This window comes from Myodes glareolus, chromosome 5 (genome assembly GCF_982192425.1).
Source record: "Myodes glareolus chromosome 5, mMyoGla1.1, whole genome shotgun sequence".
NCBI classification, from domain to species: domain Eukaryota; kingdom Metazoa; phylum Chordata; class Mammalia; order Rodentia; family Cricetidae; genus Myodes; species Myodes glareolus.
The window spans coordinates 71,634,761-71,656,728 of record NC_142030.1 but is presented as its reverse complement, the minus strand read 5'-3'; the positions used below and the strand labels follow the sequence as shown (position 1 = coordinate 71,656,728).

Here is a 21,968-nt window from a genome sequence, read left to right as displayed (position 1 = left end):
ACTTACGCCTTCACACACCTTTAAACCCAGCAGCCACACTAGCTTGCCATAGAAATCAGGTAGTAGTAGTGCTTGCCTTAGATCCCAGCCCTAGAGAGGAATGTAAGACAGGAAGAGAGAACTTTCAGACACTATCTTATTCTGAGATTTCTGGAGGCAAGATCGTTATTTCAGACTGAGGTAGAGGTACAAGCCAGAGTTTGACTGCTTTGCTTTTCTGACCTTTACTTTGAACCCCAGCTTCTGTCTCTGAGTTTTTATTAATCGCGCTATAAGCCTCAGCCTTACTCATTGACCTGCATGAAACTCCTAAGATACAGCAGGCTCATTCATGCCTTCGGATCTTGGCATTGGCTCCTTCTGTGTTGTGGGACCCAATTGTGGTCTTCTGGATGGCTTCTCAATAATTCTTATGAACAAGCAGTATCTATACAAATCAGCCCTCAAGCCCCAGCATCCCTCTGCAGCCACACCACCCACGTCCCTGTCACACCAGACCAGTTCACATACAGGAGAGCAGCAATTCTATCTATCTTGTTCTGGGCTCTGTCCCTAGCCATGGGTCTACCAAGCCACAGCGTTCTATAAATGTTTGCTGAATGGGAAACGCATAGAGGAATTAAAGTAGGCATTTAAAAAAAATCTATGAAAGCATATGAGACTCCACAGATCCCATGAAAAATACAAAAATCAAAACTACAAATCCTAGGTAAGTGAAGTTAAGCTGATATATTCTCTTCATGGCCATTGCCAAAACTATTCCTCTGCACATTTCTGGAGCCTAGTCGGTTCTATAGTTCATTGTCATAACTAAAAATTACTAAACTCATGAGACTCTTTTTCCCTCCAGAATTCCCTTCCTATCAAGATGGAGATGCTGAATCAAGTCTTTGGTCCCTGAGAGTCACACTGCTCTTATTGCTGCATCAGCTGTAAATGCTACAGCGCTGACAACCCTACCTGAAAACAGACTGGGAGCCTGCATTAGTTTGATTTCTTACAGTTCTGAGTGGGGTGTCAGAGAAATGAACGCACAGTCAAACCACCAGCCACAGGACGTGAGTGTGAATAAGCACACTGTGAGGACTGTACTTGTGTGGTGTTAGCCAACCTAACAGCTTTCAGGGCTTTGCACACAAAAGATGCCACACAAAGTAAGGCAGGATTTTATCTGAACGTTTTAACTGCCCCTCTTCCCAGCCAGGTTCTTAGTCTTAGAGGCTGTTTGAGGTCTCAGGGCTTGTAGTAAGTTTTTATGACTGAAACAAACTAACATGGAAACATCTTCTGGAATGCCCACCAGGAGGACTTTGATCTTGAACCTGACCATCTTTGGGAAACAGATGGGAGTCATAAGTAGGTGAGCACAAATGTGAGTGGGCTTGCAGGGCGAATGGACTGCAGACAAGTCAAGAAGGCGCAGTTAGAAGACCAGAGGTGAGCGGAGCAAAGCACCAGGAAATGTGAACCATACTCTCTGATGTCGGAATCTCTACGGGCACCTGTGAAAGGCAGGCTACAGGCCTCACCTTTCACCTACTCTACCCAAACCCTGCGACAGAGGCTGTGGGCTTGGGCCCATACCACTATAACAAATATTACACACTGCAACAGGGCAGATGAAGTCCAAAGATGATGAGAAGAAACCAATGACGAGAGAAATCTGCTTTTCCAGGGCACATTTCTCGCTCCTAAAATCTCTGTGCTACCTCTCTCTTCTCCAACCCCCCGCCCCTTCACCTTGAACAAGGGGCCGATTTCTTTTCTTTTCAGTCACTGCCTGACAGTGTTTTTACTCAGAGTCCCCAGCTGGAGCAGATGAGAAGACGTGCATGGGAGCCAACTCCCCGTTCGCGTTTGCATCTGACCGGGAAATTTCAGAGATAATAACACGACTTTTATCTGTGGGGCCTTTTCTAACATTCGGGGACTCCCTGTATACACGGCCACATCAGCTCCTCACATCACTTCCATTTCACAGATAACGGCACTGGCAAGGTCGTGCTGCGCTGACCTCTCCTGACTTTGGTGTGCACGTGGCAGATATCAAGAGTCGACTCTACGTAGGCTGATGCTGTAAATGAAACACAAATCTGGGTTCTATACAAAATTCCCCCTACTGGGGACTGCAAGGAGAAAAAAACTAACACCTGAATCGGCTAGTTTTTCATTATTATAGAAAAATGCAAAGGCAGGCTAACTTCTCAAGGAAGACATTTGCATTGAGCTCACAGTCCTGGAGATTCAAGCATCAGCTTGGCCCTAGTGAGGACCTCGAAGGCAGGACAGCAGCACAGCAGCAAGATGCTCCAAATGGGCACAAAAGAGAGGCTAGGAGAGCCGGCTGGGAATTACAGGACAGCAGACTTAACCCCTCCTAAGGGAGGCTCCTCCAATGACCTGCACATCTCTGACTGGGCTCCACATCTTAAAGGTTCCCACAGCCAGCACCCTGAGACCAAGCCCTGGAGCTGACCCTATTCAGACCAGAGCGCTAACGTAGACAAGCTACGAAATACATGGCTGTGTTACTAAAATTCTTTGGAGATAAATTTTTAATTCTTTAGGTATAAAATACATTTTGATCGTATTTAACCCCCACAACCCTTTCATGTCCTCCTCACTCTCACTGAGCCACTTCAAATATTTATATTTCATGTTAACATGACAGAGGTCATGGGACCGTGGAAAATTAGAAGTGTGTAAATCGAACAAAACACAAGTTGTCCTGTCAAAAAAGTATGATTGCCATGTCGCCAGCAGTAATTGTATGTTTGGGTTTTCAAATAGGCATCCTTCCCTCCCATTTTAAAAGAAGAGGAGAGAGAGAGAGAGAGAGAGAGAGAGAGAGAGAGAGAGAGAGAGAGAGAGATTGCAGCATTTCCCTTTCCAGGAATGCGATTTAACTTAATAGCTAAGCTAACAACCACGAGCTGCTGACTCGGTGCGAACAAAGAAGGCCCTGTCTCCGCGAGTGGACACAATAGTCCTGGGTGATGGATTCCAGGATCTGGGCTGAGTGACCATTCTATTATGTAACCAGTGGAGCTGCACAACTGCCTGGTAACAAAATGCCACACTGCTCTGTCATTCCAATCAGAGGGGCGGCCTTCCCTTCACATCCAACTACTTCCCTTGGCCACTTCTCTAGCTTGTAAGGTTTAAAAGCTGAAATTATTTTGAGTCGGGGAAATCATGTACACAGCTGTCATGCCCCACTACGGGAGACAATGAGAAAAAAAAGTTGATTTGTTTGTTTGGTTTCTTTTAATGTTTAGGAGACGACTCTGGGGAAGGATGAGAGGGGCGGAAAAGAGGCAGACTTATCTACAAAAGAGCTATGCTGTTAGCTAGGCCTTGATTGAGGAAATCATAGCATTTTCCAGATCTACCTGTGTGACTTGGTAGACCCTCTGTAGACACTTAGTGATTCATTTTTACAAAATCGATGTCAGAGGCACAAATGGCCACTGGCGTCACACAACGACACAGAGTCTAGGAATCTACGAGGCTAGCAGTGGCCTTCCGTGTGCAGCTCAGAGACAACCCTACACCTGCTGGAGACGAGTCTCTGAGGCAAGGAGCAAGGCAAATCTTTAAAACGGCCTTCAAGTAAATCTGGAAAAATGTTGTTTAGGGTGTGGATAAGGCCAAGGAAAAACAGTGTTGTAAGAAGTGACATCCAAATTACGTAACTGGGGGAGCTTTCAGTGTTTGGTAAGCAGTCATTTTCCCACAGCGGGGGGGTTAAACACCAGTATTTTCAAAGTTTCATTTCTTTTGATGGAAATGTTTCAAAAATACGTTCTTTTTTTTTTCTGCCTTCAAAAGTAGACTATCTGAGTGTGACTTAGCCTTTCATTCACAGCCCAGTAGGCCACCAACTGTGAACAGGACTGTGGTGTGTGCTTCTAACACAGATAAATGTGCCTATTCCAAAACTAAACAGTCCCACATGCCTTTTCTCATTCTTTCCCTAGAATTTTCCAGCATCTGACTTACAAGCATTCATTCAGGAGATACTCATCTGTCAGATATCTGTAGTAGTGAGGAAAGGAACAGTCAGCCCACGACCTCTAGAGTCTAGATCCAGCAGAGGAGTGAAAAACCATCAACAGTGGGGTGTGCTGGTGATGGCATCTGGGGGAAACAGAGGCAAATGGGGCAGAAGGAATTCCACGGCAGGAAAGATTGCCCTTGAGTGAGTAGGCTTTGCTGACAAGGGACATTTGACTCTAGCCCTTTCCCTACGATAGGTAGTTGTTGCTGCCAGTGTGTCAGCCTCCAAAAACCCACGCTCTTCAAATCTGCTGCTTCTGGATGGTAAGCAGGCAGTAACCAACTGTGCTACAGATTAAGAGTTGGCACAGTCCTCATCCAGAATACCACTCTCCTGGCCTAGCCTCTGAGATGACTTGCTTCATTGTTATTAAGTTTTTCTAGTTTGCTTGATTTTTGTTTGTCTGTGTGTGTGCGCACGCGCACGTGTGTTATGTGTAAGTGCATGTGTATAGGGAGGTGGAGGCTAGAAGTCAACATCGAGTATCTTCCTTAGTTATTTTATTTTTGTGTATGCATGTATGTATGTGTGTATGTGTGTTGTGTTGTGCGTGTATGTATGTTTACAAGTGTGAAGTCACACTGCTCATGTATGCATGTGCAAGCCCAAAGTTGACGTCAGGTGTCTTCCTTATTGTCCTCCACGTTATGTAATACTGGGCAGGACAGGGTCTCTCACTGAAGCACATTACTGGCCGAGCCATCTTCCCAGCCCCTGGTGTTTAGTTTTGAAATGTATTTTTTCAAAACATAAAAATCTGAAATGCCCAACAGTCCAAGGGTAGTCCTCTTCTGCAGAGTTCACATAAGATTTTAAACCTCTTACAACTGGCGACCGGGCAGACTGTCATCTTCCACGACACCCTCTGTGACTCCTATACTAGCTGCTCTCCACCTTCGTGCCCTCTGAATGGGACAGTCCAAACTCCGCCCTCAACCCTCTTCTGCTGTCTCATGTCAATCACTCATTCACATAACTAAAGCTATGTGTCTACTTCACTAACCCCAGAGTGCTTCTAATCAGGAAACCATTCAAGCAAAGTAAGTCTAAAATGCAAACAGCCGTGTCAGCGCCTTCCCAGCAACAGAAGGAAGCCCTGTCCCAAATCTGTTCCTGCCAATGTCCCCACTCTTCTCCATTCAGAGCAGGCCCAGCAGCACCCTGCTGTGGAGGCAGGGACGCCCCACCCCTCCTTGAGGACTCATATGCATTTAATGTTGATAAGGGAGAGACATTGTCTTCAGTGGTGTAGCCCTGGTGAAATGCCCATGTTCCTGTTAACCTGTCCACGATGCCATAAGCAACTCTAAAAATACTGAGTGGTCACCAGAAAAAGAGACTTAAGAAGAGCTAGTTGGGAAGAGGAAGTGTATCAACATGAGAGGGGAGCCACAGAGGGTCAAGGGTGTGTGAGTGCGTGTGTGCGTCTGTGTGTGTGTGTGTGTGTGTGTGTGTGAATATGATCAAATAAATTACACATAATATAAAAACAAATTATTAGAGTATCAATACATGTTAGTATAAACACTATAAGTAAATACAGATTTTTAAAGTTGACCTGCTCTCACATTCTTTCTTCGGTGTAACAATAAACAAACTTAATACAGTGATTAACCAGGTTTCTAAATTATGAGAGAAAAAGGGATTGAGGAGAGATGGCTCAGTGGTTAAGAACATTGGTTGCTCTTCCAGAGCACCCTGAATCAAATCCCAGCACCCAGATGATGGCTTACAACCACCTGTAACTCTATTTCCTTGGGCACTAAGCAGATACATGTAGTGCACAGACATACATGCAAGTAACACATACACACAAAATAAATTAGCTAATTTAAAAGGCTCTTAAATGTGAGGAAAGAAGCACCTTACTTAGACTGAGCACTTGCTTAGAGGATAGCATGTGCCCCAGACATAGAAATGCGAAGATTAACAGTCACAGCAATAATGAGCACTGAGAAAAGTCTAAGGCCAGTTCAAGAACGGTTGTCAACTATTCTAGGAGCGAGAATAAGGAAGGGTGTGGCTCACTGCTGATAGTGGGGTAATTCGGACTGATAATGCAAGAAAGCAGAACTATTCACCCCTATCTCTGCTTCTATCTTTCCTATCAAGTAAAAGGCCTTTGAACAAGAAAGGGAAGACCAACACAACAAAGAAGAAACTGGAGCTCAAGAAAGAATAGACGAGAAAGAAGAATACTTAGTCCTTTACTGATTTCACATCTCTAGAGACAGGAGGCACGAAGTGATCCCAATACTGATGAATTTCCGGAACAGAAGCAGAAAGTCCACCGGGCATCTCGGTGGCAGCGTGCAGAGGCAGCAAGCGCAGGTGAGAAACTGGAGACCGCCAACGATAGGCTGCTATGTCCATGACTGGGGCCAAAATTCCAGATTTGGCTTGCAAATAATGATCACTAGCAGCTAATGTGAGATCATGAAAACAATATCAAACCAAACTAGCAATCCTCCCTTTGCTGACACACACTGGGACCCCTGGGCTTGCTCACATCTCGAAAGACACCAAGCCCATCCCAGCCCAGCTCCATCCTGTAGTCCCTAAGGTCAGGTGAAGATGTGTGAGCTGAGTAGTTGTGAAGCTGGACAGCTCTGAATCCAAACCCACAGTCAAGCCTGCAGTGGTGCGAGCTTACAGCACAGGACCTCTGGTAATTGACCTGGCAGCTAATGCTGAGCCATTGTTTTACCAAATCAGGATTTTAAAAGACTCTGAAAACAACCAGGCAAAAGAATGGCTAAGACTAACTAATAAAATTAAATTTAGTGAAAGTAAATATTTTCCATGTTTAGATGTTTAAAACATCTATTCTCTAAGCACAGGCTTACTAAGACAGTTTAATGGGGCTTAATAACAATTCCTATTTTTAAAAAAATACCAAAGAATTTTTGCTAAATATATCTTGTATGTAACACATTCATAGAGACCTATCTCGAGTTTCATACAGAACACAGCTAATTTTAGGCAGAACTCCATAAAAATTGCCAATATTTGACCATTTTAAACATGAAACTGCTAACTGCATGCAGTACGACTTAGCAGGAGATTACATGGAACATCCAACAGTACAGTGTGCTTCGATGTAGTGAGAAAGGCCACGGAACTACCTGTTGGGACACCGGAGCTGCTTCATGGGAAAAGCAGCATGAGAGTTACAGTGGCCTCCAAATTTGCTGGGACAAAGCTTCAAAACCACACGACCCCTACAGGGGCTGGGGTCGGAAGGAGTGAGTACATGACACATGAACGCCCTTGACCAGTAGCCGTCCAAACGCCTGCTGCCTGGTCAGTTTGTCCTGGAATTCTGGTATTTTCTATCTCCCAAGGAACTTGCAGCTCATTTAACCCAACTCCCTTCAAAATCCTGGGTGGTGACCAACAAGGCCGGAAGTATCCAGGGAGGGAGAAGCAAAGGCTGCCTGGCCCTCTGTCTGCATCGAGGATGAGCTAACTCGCTGGGGCAGCAAATGCTTCGCAGGCAGTTCCAGTCCAGCGACTCCTAAATGCTGCGCTTTAAGATTCTGTCCTCGAGACAAACACCATGGAAGTGAACAAGCTGCAGAAACAAAGGTTCGGGGGCTTTTGTGGGCAACTGTTTTATAAAAATCAAGTGTGTCCAAGACATAACTTTAAAGACTTTGGCTCCGGGAGAAAGACCTGAAGCGCTAGTCACGTGTTTCGCATTTCTTACTCTTGCTGCCAGATTTTTTTAATTAAGAAAGGAAAAATGGGTCAACTAGAAAGAATTTTTACAACTGTCAGAATAAATGCAAGACCATGTAAGCTCATAAACTTTATTATTGAGGAGAGGACTTTGCCCCTCCCCGTGACTGTAAGTGTTCTTTGTTTAGAACTGAGTGTAAACATACAGCCTTGGCGGCTGGCCCTACATCTAATGTATGGTAAGGAGATGTTTTCTGGAGGAAGACCGGTGTGTTCCTGGATTACAACAGCAGCCCCTCCAGACTCCCCCGGCCCCAGCCGGCCTCCTCACACGTCAGCGGGACACAGGAAAGGAAAGCTCTGCAGTCACAAACAAAACAAACTCTACTGAATCTGCTTTGAGCCTAAGGTCACTAAGAAACAACTCACTTCTTAGAAAGAATCACCACCCATGAGACCATTTTGAAAAAGGTTTTAATAACAAAAACAAAACAAAACACAAGTCCCTTCTGAACTCCAGGGGCACCTTAGGGCTGGGCTCAAAAGGCCAGCCTTCAGTGGACAGAACTGCAGTGCCTGGTTCCCTTCACTCTGGCGTCGCCCAGCCGAGGTGAGCACTGAGCTCTGTAGGGTGTTGTAGCTGAAGAGTCCCAGACCAGCCCCAACCCCTCAGATCTGTACGATCAGACCTGCCCGCTGCTAATGCTTCAGATGACTCGCAGACATTCTGACCACGATTCACAGGTTTTTGTATTTTGTTTTGTTTTGTATTTTATAAAAAGGCACATTTTACCTGGGGTCTAGCCTACACGTGTATTATTAAACAAAAAGTTTTACAATAGTGTCATTCTGAGTATTTCTATCCCATTCTATCCTAATTTTAAAATACTATTTTCTTAACCACTAAATTGATTTCAGAACCCATAACCTGCATTGTGAACATTAAGGTCCGAGAACAACACTGTTCGAAGTAAATGTAACGCCAGCCATGGGTAACTTCTGTAAGTGTCATATTTAAAATGGTGAAGAGAAACATGTTTTTATGAACCTTTAGCAATATTTTATTTAACCTGTACCACCCAGGATGTCATGATTTTATCATAAGCTCACTACAAGAAATCACTGCAATATTTTATATCACCGAGTCTTCACACTTTGGAGTCGACTTTGGGTGGGCAGTCCCTCAGTCCAGAGAAATTCATTTCAAGTGCTCTGCAGGCACAGTGACCAGGAGCTACCATCGGGCAGCGCAACCCTAGGGCATCTGATCCAGTGTCCCCCAGTCCAGCCCACACAGTGCTGGGGAGGAAGGCATGGGCCATGCCTGCCGAATCCCCTGAGCATGTAGTCACGTGCCCTCAGCCCACACTGCGCTATCGGCTACAGCTCCTCCACAGGCTCCAGAACTCTGATAAAAGCCAGGAATTTCACAAGGAAAGACCAGAAGGGAGGCTTGTAAACCAGTAACAGACATTTTCACCTCGAGTGCCTCAAACACAAAGTCCGAGAGCACTGGGGGTGGGAATGGGAGTCCTGTGGGGTCAGACACCTAACCAATATCACAAACCACTCAAACCAGAAAGTAAATCTTCGAGAACTCGCTCTGAAAAATAATATTTGCTGATCACAAAACTGAACAGAAATCACAACCGCAGTTATATTAGAAAGGATCAGCGAGTAAAGAGCAGAGGGCAATAAACAAAAGGAAGAACCGTTACTGGTGGGGGGTGGGGCAGATGCCTTTATGCCCGGTGCTTGGAGGCAGAGGCAGGCAGATCTCTAAGAGATCCAAGCCAACCAGGGTTACAGACAAATAAAGAATCTCTCCACTCATAGACAAACACACGCACACACACACACACCCCACTGCTACCTCTCAAGTGCTGGGACTATAGGCTTGTCCACCATGCCTGACTTTTACGATGCAGGGGTAGAACCCAGGGCCTTATATAATATACACTAGGCAAACACTCTACAGCTGAGCTGCATTTTCCTTCGTCTCTTTGCCAGTGAGTCCTGACGAGAGGAACACACTTCAGAAAGCAGCCACACAACAACCATCTCAGTGGAGGAGGCTGAATTACATACATAGCCTGCATCAGTGGAAGAGGCTGAATTACACACATAGCCTGCATCAGCGGAAGAGGCTGAATTACATACATAGCCTGCATCAGCGGAAGAGGCTGAATTACATACATAGCCTGCATCAGCGGAAGAGGCTGAATTACATACATAGCCTGCATCAGTGGAAGAGGCTGAATTACATACATAGCCTGCATCAGTGGAAGAGGCTTAAGTACATGAAAACCCTGTATTCTTATACACATGGAGGGTATCAGGTCCCTACGAACAAACGGATTCAACAATGCCAGACCAGCTTGACACTAGGTTCAGGTGAATTTGAAGACAATTACAGACCTCAGATATACATGATAGGTAAAAACCCTAAAATAGGCTGACTTTGGAACTCAGAGTAGAAATTAAGTTCCTAGAGGTCCATTCAGGACTCATGACTCAAACCATTATATCTCTAGAAAAGCTATAGTGAAGTCTGGATTCCATGCCAGTCCACCTATCTACAAAGCTCACCGTCGCTCTGCGAGATCCTGAAGTACAGAAATGAGATGTCAGCAATAAAATGAAGCGAAGACTGCATTCCCTCCCCTTGTTAGATGGCTGAGTTGGATAGCAGGCTGTAAATCAAATCTAGCTCATTACTAGTCAATGTTTTCCTCTTGTTTAAAATACTGATACTGAGCATATAACCAACAACAAGAAATAATTTAGCATTGAATATACATGTTTTAGTTCCAAGATAACCTGGGCTATGTAGTAAGATGCTGTCTCAAACAAACAAACATGAAAATAGATGCTACTGAGTATAGCTAGCATCTCAGACAACGCCCCAGGTTATGGGAATGTGAAGATTAGTGAAGCATGACCCAAGCCTCAGGGCACTAAATGAACAGGGTAAAGGAAAAGGAAACTGAAGACCAAGGATGGTGTACTCTCAACACTCAGGAAAACACAAGCTCAACACCAGCCCGGGCTACCCAATGAATTTAAGGCCAGTCTTGGCTTACACAGCAAGACCCTGTCTCAAGCAAACAAAAATATCACTGTGCCAAATGCTATGACGGAGCTTTTGGTAAGTACTAAGGACACCCCTGCTCCCCCAAGGGCAATAAATCCAAAAGAGGTTAGGAAAACAGAAGACAAAAGATGGCGTTTGAGCTGACGTGAAAGGTAAGCAGAGTTGGCTGTCAGTCTTTGAGACTGGAAGCCTAGCAAGCAGACACAGGCCGTGACACAGGAAGCAAGAAGCTGAGTGTGAACTTCACTAGGAATAATGCAGAGGCTCGGGCAAGCACTTCAGCCACTGGTCAGCCCCAGCTTACCAAGCGTTCGTCCTGGAGCGCGTCTGTCTGGGGATTGTCTCAGTTAACAAGGGCTAAGAAGCTAGTTTGTAAAGAATAACATAATCTTCCAACCCCAAGCAAGGGTGGCTCATAGAGAAATGCCTGAGGCAACTTAAGCCCCACCACAAGAGACCTTTCGGGGGGCAGAACATCAGGAGCCCCCACGCCCCAGGATACCCTGGCTGGCATGGCTTTTGAAAGCTGGTTCACAAGCCTGCGCTGACTACAGTGTCACCGCGTCACATGAGGATGATTGTCGCAGTAAGTCCTGATTGGTGTGCACTCCCTTCGTCTGTACCACACGCAGTGAGCAGGCAAGAGGGAGCTCACTGTTTATCAGGAGCAGTGTGAGCAAGTCACTGATTAAGCGTCTTGGTACAGGAGACTTAATTTTCAGCTCACGCTCTGGGTACAAGGGTCAGTTCGCCCCACAAATCAGAGGAGACTAGGCACAGATTAACAGCATGGGTCCTGAGGAGCGACTCTCTCAGTGGGATAGGACAGCAGCACAAGATGCTCCGGAGAGGCCATTTGAATAGAAGGAAGGTCAGATCTGTGGCCAACCAGTCAAAAATCCTGGAGACTATTTTTAACCCAGAAAGGACAGGAAGGAACAAGAACAAAAAAAGGAACTCACACAGGAGAGATGGAAGGCAAGAAGGAAGCATCTGTAATAAGCAAGTGGAAGGCAGGGAGGAAAACGGGACTTTAGAACTGGGTCCCCATGCCGCAGGAAAGGGGCTGGGGTGGGAAGGAAGCATGAGAGCAGCCACAGGACTACTCAAAGGAAGCGTCTTAAATGCCTATGTTGTAGGAAGGTGGGTTCTGGGTGGCCAGTAACAGTCTTGCCTCTGGCATTAGGTCCCGAGTTCAAATCCCACATTGGCCTCAAATCGAGAGCTGATTTTGCTATTGCTTTACCAGCGAGAAAAGGAGCATCAAAGAGAGAAGGGAAAATCTTTTCTGTGCTAGATGCTCATGGCAGCTCTCTTCAGAGTCCTGCGATGAAGGGTTACCCACAGACAACCCCAGGCTCGACGTCCTCACTGTGCAGCAAGCGCAGGAAAGAAGATGCCAGCTAGGTGGGCAGCAGGCGGAAAGAGGAAAACATAGACCATCTCCTAGAGAATGAGGGGAGGGAGGCGGGACTAATGAGCAGAACGTGTCCATCAAGCCCCTGGGTGGTGAGTAGAGAGGCTAAATAACAAGAAGGATGTCCTTCTGTTTGTACTATGACTCGGTGGTAGATATTAGCTAACTAAGTAACCTCATACAACCCACAGGCAGAAGGGAAAACAAGCTCTACCTCACCTTACAGAACCACAGGACTTAAAGATCACGTGGCAGTCTCAAAGTCAAGCAGTACACTTCTGACTTGAGACTCAAGTAGTCTATTAACCCGTCAGCAAGTGCACAATAAGAGGTTTTACCATTGTCCGGCACCGTATTGAGGACCTGCAAGCACAATTTGTTAGTGCCCTAAATTTTGTCCAACTGAGTCCAACATAATGAAATAGAACTGCTTCCTCCCTTCCCATTATCCACCAGAAATATCACAGAGAGAAGACAGAACACTGCCACTACTGGGTAGTTTTACAAAATTTATCATTTTTCAAATTTTATATACCTGTATGTGTATGGGGGGGGTTGCTGTACCCGTGGAGGCCTGAGGAGGGTGTTGGATCTCCCAGAACTAAAGTTACAAGTGATTGTAAGCCACCCTTACCTGAGTGCTGGGAACTCAACACCAGCCCTCTGCAAGAGCAGCAAGGACCCCTAACTACTCCCACCTTTAAAAAAAAAAAACCATAAAAATATTGCCATCAGATTAACTATAGAAAAACAGAAGGAAATTGAAACGCAAACCACTGGCTCCTAAGGAATGCTTTAGCCTTGTACTGTGCAGGTGCCCAGACATAGAAAACACCAGCTACTCATGAGGGTTAATCTTGACTATTGCCTGGCCTGGTCCCGGAGCCACACACCAGTAAAGCACACTCTGGGGCGTGTCTGTCCGTGAAGCCTGGCAGCAAGAGCGCTCTGACAATTTGGGCCTAATCTATTTCTGGATTTAGGACCTACACTGACGGTTTAGGTGGTGGCACGAAGGTGCCACCCGACTGAAGAAGTCGGTCCTTGGGGACGTATCCTCGGAACTGTGTCTTGTACTACATACCTTTCCTGTCACTTCTCCACTGGGTTTCCTGTCCACAGCGCTACAAATTGTTCCTCCGCCCCCTCCCTCCCATGACAGACTGAAACTTACAAAGCCGTGAACACACTAAATCCCTTGAAGCATTTATATATAGCATTTTGTCAGAGCTATGAGAAAGGGAACTATTATTTGAACAAGCAAGTTTTACGAACCCCTGCCATGGTTTGGCCTTGAGCTACTGCGTGTAAAATGAGAGGACAGAGATGGGGGACGTGCTTAATACAGTTTCCTAAGCAACCTGAGGTTGCTCATAACGCCAAGCTTCAGGGGGCCATGTAGCAGAGCCACACAGGCCTCTTTAAAGCTCTACGGCTGGACTCAAAAGCAGCTTCCACAGTGGGGAGCGGACGAGGTCCTCTACTTAGTGAGCAAGTGTACACCAGATTCTAGGCACTATGCAAGCACCTTACTAAGCGTGAGTCATTCCTACCCCATAGCAATGTGATCAGAAAGGCGATGAATCCTCTCCACAGCAGAGGAACTCAAGCTTAGAGGGAGGGGGTGCACAACCTCTTAGCTCCAGCCGGCCCAGCACGTGGGAGGCCGAGATGAATTTTCTAAGCAGGTCTATCTGATTCCATCAAGCAGGCTTCCTAACCCGGGCCCCCCACAGGAAAGATCCCTGAGAGGCCAGCAGCCAGGAGGGCCCAGCCCCTAGGAGAACACGGCAGAGTTCAAAGACCAGCGTGCTAACTCTCCAGCCAGGCCTTGAGGGTGCAAGGCTCTCCCTGCTAATGCTGCTTAAGTCATTTTTAAGGAAGTCTTTGTTTATTGTGTCTGTCATTCGAAGTCAACCTTTGGACAGAGACGGCCAGGCCTTTCCCAACGCCTTGCAAACCTAACCCAATGCTTCCGATTTCCTGGGTTTCCCATTTGCGGTTATCAGTTACCTCAAGGAACAACTTCCAGTGTCGCACTTTGAACTGGGGAAGGACCATAAAGCACTGTATTTTTAACCAGCTTCTAATCCAGCTTCAGTTATTTTTACCTATATCCATTAAATGTCTGTGTGTTTAATTTTGTAGATAAGAACCATCCACAAATTCCAACCCCGCCGCCCCAGTAACAAAGCCGCAGGCCTGTGACTAGGCAAGAGTCACTAGTGAGAGGCCAGCAGAGACTCGGTTGGTGGGGTGACCAACAGCAGCCACTGTCAGCAGAAAAGACATGGTCTGGGCCTTCAAACTGTCTCTAGAACTATGAAATAAAAAATTCAGTCTTGGCTTCACTTTTATGAAAGATGAAAATATTCAAAAAGAGAAGCATTCTTGAATACTTGACAGAAAAGAGCAAACATACCAGAAACCTCTAGGATTTATGTACAGGGGAAATGGTTTACTGTATAATTCAAATAAATGGATTGCATTGAGCAATAAAAAGCTAGAAGATGTCAGGCAAGGAGGTATTTGTTTGTGGTTTTAATGAGAGTTCAAAACTTATCTAAAATCACTGACAACCATCTCTTCCCGAACTGCCACCACACACCTGAGGAGTCACGTTCTGGATAGAAAAGAAGAAATGGCTTTGGAGAAAGAAGCTAGACAGAGGCCCGCATCGTCAGAGCACAGCCTGGGGCCACGACCCAGCCTTTCTACAGTGGGGGTTGAAGGAGCCATGGAAGAGCAGGTTTTCTCTATGTGCACAGACTTCCTGTAGCAGGCAACTAACTGGTTGCCTACTAAACGCTGTGGGCTCGTTCTATCTTTATTCCTCCAGTGCTTCCTCTATTTGTAGTCTTAAAAAAAAAAACCTAAAAGCAGTTGTCAGATCAGAGCTAGTCAGGTGATCTCAACGGCGGAGAGGTGACCAAAGGCTGAGGTTTGATCAGTTATCCAGGGAAAAGTGACAGTATAAATACACAAGTCCTGGAAAGCAAAGGGTGAGAAAAGACTTGCACAGGTAGGCTGTAGGGAGAGAGGGGGCAGAGGGAGAGAGAGCCTCCAAAGGCAGGAAGGCCAGCAGCCCAGACACACAGTGGCAGGGCAGGCTGGACACTGAGTAGGGACAGAGACAAAGAGCAGAACACCTAACTGTAAAATGTCTTGTGTCCCTAACAACCTGACTATTAGTTTAAATAGCTGTTGTCTAGAATACAACTCTTTGATCACAGGACAGTAGGCTCTGGATTCACTCTCCTGCCCTGTCTACAGATACAGTGTTTCCTTCCCAGGGAAAAACAGAAGAACCAGGCCACAGAGTCCTCTGGAATCTGAGAAGCTATGCAGGGCTCCCGCCTGTCTTGGTGAGCCTTCACTGAGATTAGGTCTCTGGTTAGCACACATCACACACACCCAGACCTGGAGTTTCCCCTCCTGGGAAAGGAGGCATTGCTAGCGCGCTACCTTAGTACATTTGACCCAAGGACAGGACAGTAGCACTGTCCCCAAGAGAGCAGGTCAGCTGTGGTCTGGCCAGTTCATGAAAAGCCAAGTGTCCAAGACCTCTGCCTGCCGACGGGACCCCATCTACCCCACCACCACCACAGACAGACAGACAGACAGACAGACACACACACACACACACACACACACACACACACACACACACACACCACTCACTCCTCCCCAGGCCTCTTCACTTTGCTGTCACTGTCTCCCCTTGGGTCTTCACTTCATTCTTCACCCCAGTACCACACCTGACTCCTGTGGGGTCCCCTGGCTCCAGTCTGGCTTCCTTGTGCCGCATCCTCCCTCAGACTCCCTTGTCCTCCCTCAGACTCCCTCAGACCCCCTTATTACTCTAAGATGCCCATCTGTTCACACTGCCCAGTTTAAAGCCCTTCATTGTGATGGCCCCGACATAGGGCAACTCCAGTTCCACAGCTACGAGTCAAGCCTGTCCATGCCAGGCTCCCGCCGTTCTCTCCTGCCCCCTTTCTTGTCAATTTTCCCCACCGAGTTCCGGCCTCTCCCCCAAGCTGAGCCTCACACAGAAATCCCACCGCTGGCCTCCCCACACGCTGTGCTCTCTGAAGTGTCAGGGCCCTAAGAGCAGCTTTAAGCCCCTCCTCAGCCATGGTCCTCCACGGAGGAGCCCTCCCTACAGCGTGGCACACCTCGGCAGCCCACCACCCCGTCCCTTCACGGTCCCCAGCAGCTACCACACACACGGGAATCGGGTTGACGTTTTGTGTCCCCTGCTTGTAACCCTTTTAGAAGGTTGTTTCACTGAACTCTGTATCCCCATATTTAGCATCTTATCTGTGAAATGTTGATTGTGTTTGCCCGCAAATGACCCAGAAACTAGCTCCAGAGAACTCCACATCAACTCCGAGCAACTAGCCACACCCATCGGGCAGCCACAGACAGACTGCTGGCTTGAGTCTCTCTGAGAGTGAAGCAACTTGTAGGACCGCTCCCCCTTTCCAGCATTTGTCTTGCTCTGAAGATTATAGAAATCGACCTTCTCTTTCAAACACACATCATGGCAGAGATGCTTTCCTTGACTTTTGTGCATGTTCTAAGGCAGCACGTGGATGGGGGTCACAGCAGAGTCCGATCCCTTAGAAGGGGAAGTGTAAAAGGAAATTATGCTGGGGAGAAAGGAGACGAAAACACACAGGCCCGTGCCGTGGCAGATTCCAACAACGAGCTAACGCAGAGAGGCGTGCCACGCATCTCTCTGTTTCTTTCTTAATTCAAAACTCCAAAGAAGTAAGAAAGAAATACGCCTGTAGTAAAATTGAGATGCATAAATTTAGGTATAAAAAGTTAATATACCTCTAAAGTCCATGCTGCTCTCATTTGCTAAAGGTAGACATGTGGTTTTGAGCATTTGTGAACATTTTATTTATTATTTTTATATATTTATGTTTTTTGCCTGTTTACCACATGCATGCAGTACCCAAAGAGGCCAGAAGAGGGCGTTGGATCCTCCGGAACTGGAGTTCAGAGGATTGTAAGACACCATATAGTGCTGGGAATCAAACCCAGGTCATCTGGAAAAGCAGCCAGTGCTCTTACCCACTGTGCCATCATTCGGGCCCCTAGACAAACATTTTTTAAAGCTAAATTCAGTATTCTATGGATTGACAAGCTGAAATGGATATTCTTAATTGGATATTACCTATTTCTTATGCAGACCTCAAGAGATTTTTAAAGCACTGAAAGATAAGAAACTGGTATCTCAGGCAGTTCTAACGGCTGCACGGTCTTGGTTGGCACAGGCTACCTCATTATTGGACTAATCATTTGAGAAACATCTTCCCAAGGTCAGAATGAAAAATACCAGTTGCTTAGTTTTCAGATGGCTGCTAAATTTTGAGCTTTACTTTCCAAAGCCTAAATTAAACATTCCAGCAGACACGACTAGTTCAGCCCAAGGCCTGTTTTCCTAGATGAAGACAGGGATGACCAATAGTGAACCAGAGGCTCCTCTGGGGCTTATCTCCTTTCAGTTCTAACCCCACTCCTCTTTCCAGCCACACAGAACTGCACTGCTTGCCAGGACCTCACTCACGCGCCGCCCTTCTTTCTCCAGCGCTCCTCCTCAGGCAGGCACAGTCGGAGCTCAGGGTTTTAAAAGGCACTGGGAATGTTTTGTTGTTGTTGTTGTTGTTACAAAGAATAATCGCTATCTTTGTGTGTGCCCTGCTCTGTTCCAGAAAGAATGTTGAGATAGCTATAAATAATCATTACTTAATTGATTTTCTTGCTCCCACGCCCCTCTGCTCCTCCTTATAGGCTGACGTCTTCACAGTGATTTGTCTTTAAATGAGAAGCAAGCATACATTCATATTCATCAAGACAATATTAGTCCCACAAAGAAGGATGAAGCATGATCTATCCATTCAACCAACATTTAATGGCTGTAGTTACACGATTCCATCTAGGGGAAGTGTAACAAACAGACAATTACAGCAGCATGAGGGAAACACATAACAAGGCCCCGGATGCTCTGGGACACACAGAGGCACAGCTCATCTGAGTTCCAGCATCCAAATCAGCTGACAGCTCAAGGAAGCGCCCCACAGGAACGCAATATGCACAGCAACACCACAGCCACTATCAGGGAGAGTCCATGCAAACGGTGTGACCGAAAAGGAATGCCTCCATCCAGACGTCACCAGCGCACTCCCAAGGCAGAGAGGTGGCCCACAGCCCACCCCAACATAGGTCTACATAAGCTTCCTGCATCTTTTATTGCTGTATCCATCCTCTTCTAGTCTACTGTTGTCTCCTACGTACCAAAACTTCAACTCATCAAGAGTTGAGCGTGCTAGAGCGTGACAAGCACTAGGCATTGGAAAGCAGGTACCAGGACCATACCACAGGGTCACATGACTACTGAAGTATAGAAGTGACTACCATCCCCTGACCCAGTCCACTCCCCGAAGGAGGCAAAGTGAGCTGTTACTAACAGTTCAAGGTTATGCTTATCCTAAGTGTGATAATATTTTTCTGGACCACAAATCTGTCCTGTTCTTCAGACTCCAGAGCCCCTTCCCAGAATGCTCTTCTCCTGTCCCTTCAGGGACTTTTCCTACTTCAGAGAACATAGGTATTTTCCAAATCATTGTTCCTGTCACTGTGGATGTATACCACAATGGTATCAAAGACAAAATACGAGTTGACCAGTTGCCCTTCCAAAATGCTACAAACTAAAAGAACAGTTGGATGAAATTAATTTCTAAAGCCTTAGGCTTGTGTGAGTCTATGGCATGACTGGAGCCACTGTGAGGGCTATGCATCGGTAAAATTGTCCCAACTTTAGGTATTATTGTAAAGAAAAAATGAATCAAATTTCATTGCTATTGTCAATATACCCACACTGCCAATGGGAAAGACTACCATCACATGTATGAGCAAGCCAGACCTGGATCACACTCAGTATCTATTTTAGGACCATTGCCATAGGGTTCTCCTCAAATGATCACAAACAAAGCACCAACTTAAGAAAAAAATAATATGACTTAATTGTTCTGGCTTATGTACTTCATATCTAAGAATGTGTGATTATTCTGTACCTTTTAAAGATTTACTTGTTTTACGTGTATGAGTGCTTCGCCTTCATGAAGGTATTGCATCTCCTGGAACTGGAGTTATAGGTGGTTGTGAGCCACCACGTGGGTGCTAGGAACCAAACCTGGGTTCTCTGCAAGAGCAACAAGTGCTTTTCACAGGTGAGCCATTTTCTGGCCCCAAATGTGTAATTATTTAGTTATACTTCCTAGAACTGAATATTAATTAACCTGAATCTTACCACTAGTAAATATAAAAACTGTGATCCATCTTTGGAAACTTGGTCTGGTTTGGGGACTGTTGTCATTGTTGTCATTTAGACAGGCCCTGAGGTAGCTCAGACTGGCCAGAAATCTCTGTGTGGCAGAGGATGACCTTGAATTCCTGATGCTTTCTGAATAACCTTTTTGAATAGCACTACAAACCCAGGACCAAGGCTATGCCCACACTCACATGCTAAAGGACTTCATACATCTCTGTCGGGTGCCAAACTTTACACATCCTAAGTGATAAGCCTATCAGTAAGATATACATCATCATAATCCATCTCATAATTTGCATCTCTGGCTATCATTCAAAGCATAAAGAAGATCAGAAGACTAGTTCTGAAATCCTGCACCAGGAGTGATCTCTAGGGGAAGCATGCCAGAAGTGTCCTTGTTCTTGGGCACCAATGATATCCTCAAGTGCTATGGAAACAGCCTTTAGAGTCTGGGTAGTTCTTGACAGCAAAGAGCCAACATGTACAAATCCAGCCTGTACTATTTCTTAACTATATGACCCTGTGCTCACAGGGTGACTCACTGTGGGCATTGTTTTCCTTGTATATAAAAGAAAGAGGCTTCATAATGGCACCTCCCCCATAAAAGCTGTTGTCAGATCCCAGTATGCATGAAGCGTCTTCCTCACCTCAACCCCATTAACTCTAAAATTGTCCACTTTAAAGAATGCTGAATAGGTTACTGGAATGTAGGAAAACAAACACGAGGAAACCAGCTAGGAGAAAAGAGAAAGATTTCATAGTTTCCGTGTCTCAACTGGTTGAGTCAAATTAAGTCTGGGGTTTTCAGAGACCAAAAACAGAGCTTCTCCACAGGGCACCTAAGACCAGAAAGCAAGTGGCGTTTAAGGTGAAGAGTTCTGACTTTTGATGGGGTGTGGTGTCCCCGAGTCACTTGTACATATGGGAGGAAGGCAAAATTCCTCCAAGAACCAGTAAAAAATTTACATGATCCTTCTTCTCAGTATCTCAGATCTACAGTTTCACTCAGAGCCAGCTATTCTGAACTCTATAAATCAAGGCCACGGAGAGAAGTGGAGCCCGGTGTAATCACTAAGTGGCTGTCAACATCTAAACGAGCGACAGTTTATTTGGGGTGGGGTCCCCTGTATTGCTCCCACTGCGTTCATCGCTACCATATCTGGCTAAACACTAACACTGCCCACCATGCAACATTCGTATCATTAGAGAGAGAACAACCCAGAAACACAAAGGCTGTTTGAAGACGACTGGTTCAGAGCTTATCAATCATTTAGAAATAGCCATACAGGTCAACACCATGCCAACATCACACTTAAATAATATACACAGAGCCAAGAGAAGCTACACAGTGACCTGCCAGCACTCTCCACACCGTTCGTGTTAGGACCACGTTCTGAGTAAGGCACATGCCTGGTACGGAAAAACAGCTACTTTTCACCGAGAAAGTGCCTATCTTTGTAGGCCACATTTTCGGAGTCACTAACAAACTAACTGTCCTAGTCCAAAGTATCCTGACCCAAGCATAGGAGCAGGGAAATCTGAGCAGGGAAGGCCAACGTGAGAAAAGAAAATTCCTGTGTCAGCAGCCATGGCAGAAGATTATGGCCCCTGGCCTCCTGCCTCCAACGCTGAGACTTACAAGTCATGTCGCCTCTGCTCCTCCCAGGACACCCTGGACAGTCCACACCTTACCTGGAGACACTGCTCCAGATCTTGAGTGTTCTGAAACTAAAGTCGGTAAGTTGTGATGCAGGCATTTGCTCCTCACTTCAGGTCATCACCCACAAAAGCCCCAGCATGGCTCCATGGAAGCCAAGAGAACACCCTCCAGCCTTCACTTGTTCCCACCCCAGGTTCCCATGTCACCCATAACTGGTCTCTTCCCCAGCTGAAGAATTCCTTCATTCTCCCACATGTTCCTGTCCTCCCAAGGAGGGCTCCTGCTGCCAGGCTTTCTGTCTCACACACACCCTTCATCTGGGATGTGTTGAAAGATTCGCTGGGCAAACTAAGAACTCACATGACCCTCCCCAATAGTTTACGGGAAGCAACTTTTACCAAGTGTCTCCACTCCATGCCCCATACTCTACAGCAAAGTCCCAATACTAAGTATGCATTAGCCTCCTCCCACACTTGAAAGAAGGTCACAATGGGAAACCTGCCCCCCTCAGAAGAAGCAGGCTAACGGCCTGTTGCTTGTGTGCTCTTAGTTTCTGGGATAAGGGAAGAAGAGGGGGCCTTCTGGGCACAGCGGCCAAGGCACTTGCAGAACCAAGCTGTGCTTTCCGGCCGGTTCTCTGTGTGTCTGTCATCTTCTGCCACGCCACCCCCAGTCTGTTTGCCAAGTACCTCAAGATGTTTCCGGAAGGTT

General features: G+C 46.2%; 1 protein-coding gene across 3 annotated transcripts in view; it reads right to left on the bottom strand.

Annotated features, from left to right (window-relative positions):
- Window positions 1-21,968, bottom strand: part of Rgl1 (ral guanine nucleotide dissociation stimulator like 1) — a 255,495-nt gene that overhangs the window by 92,406 nt on the left and 141,121 nt on the right. The window lies entirely within an intron of this gene.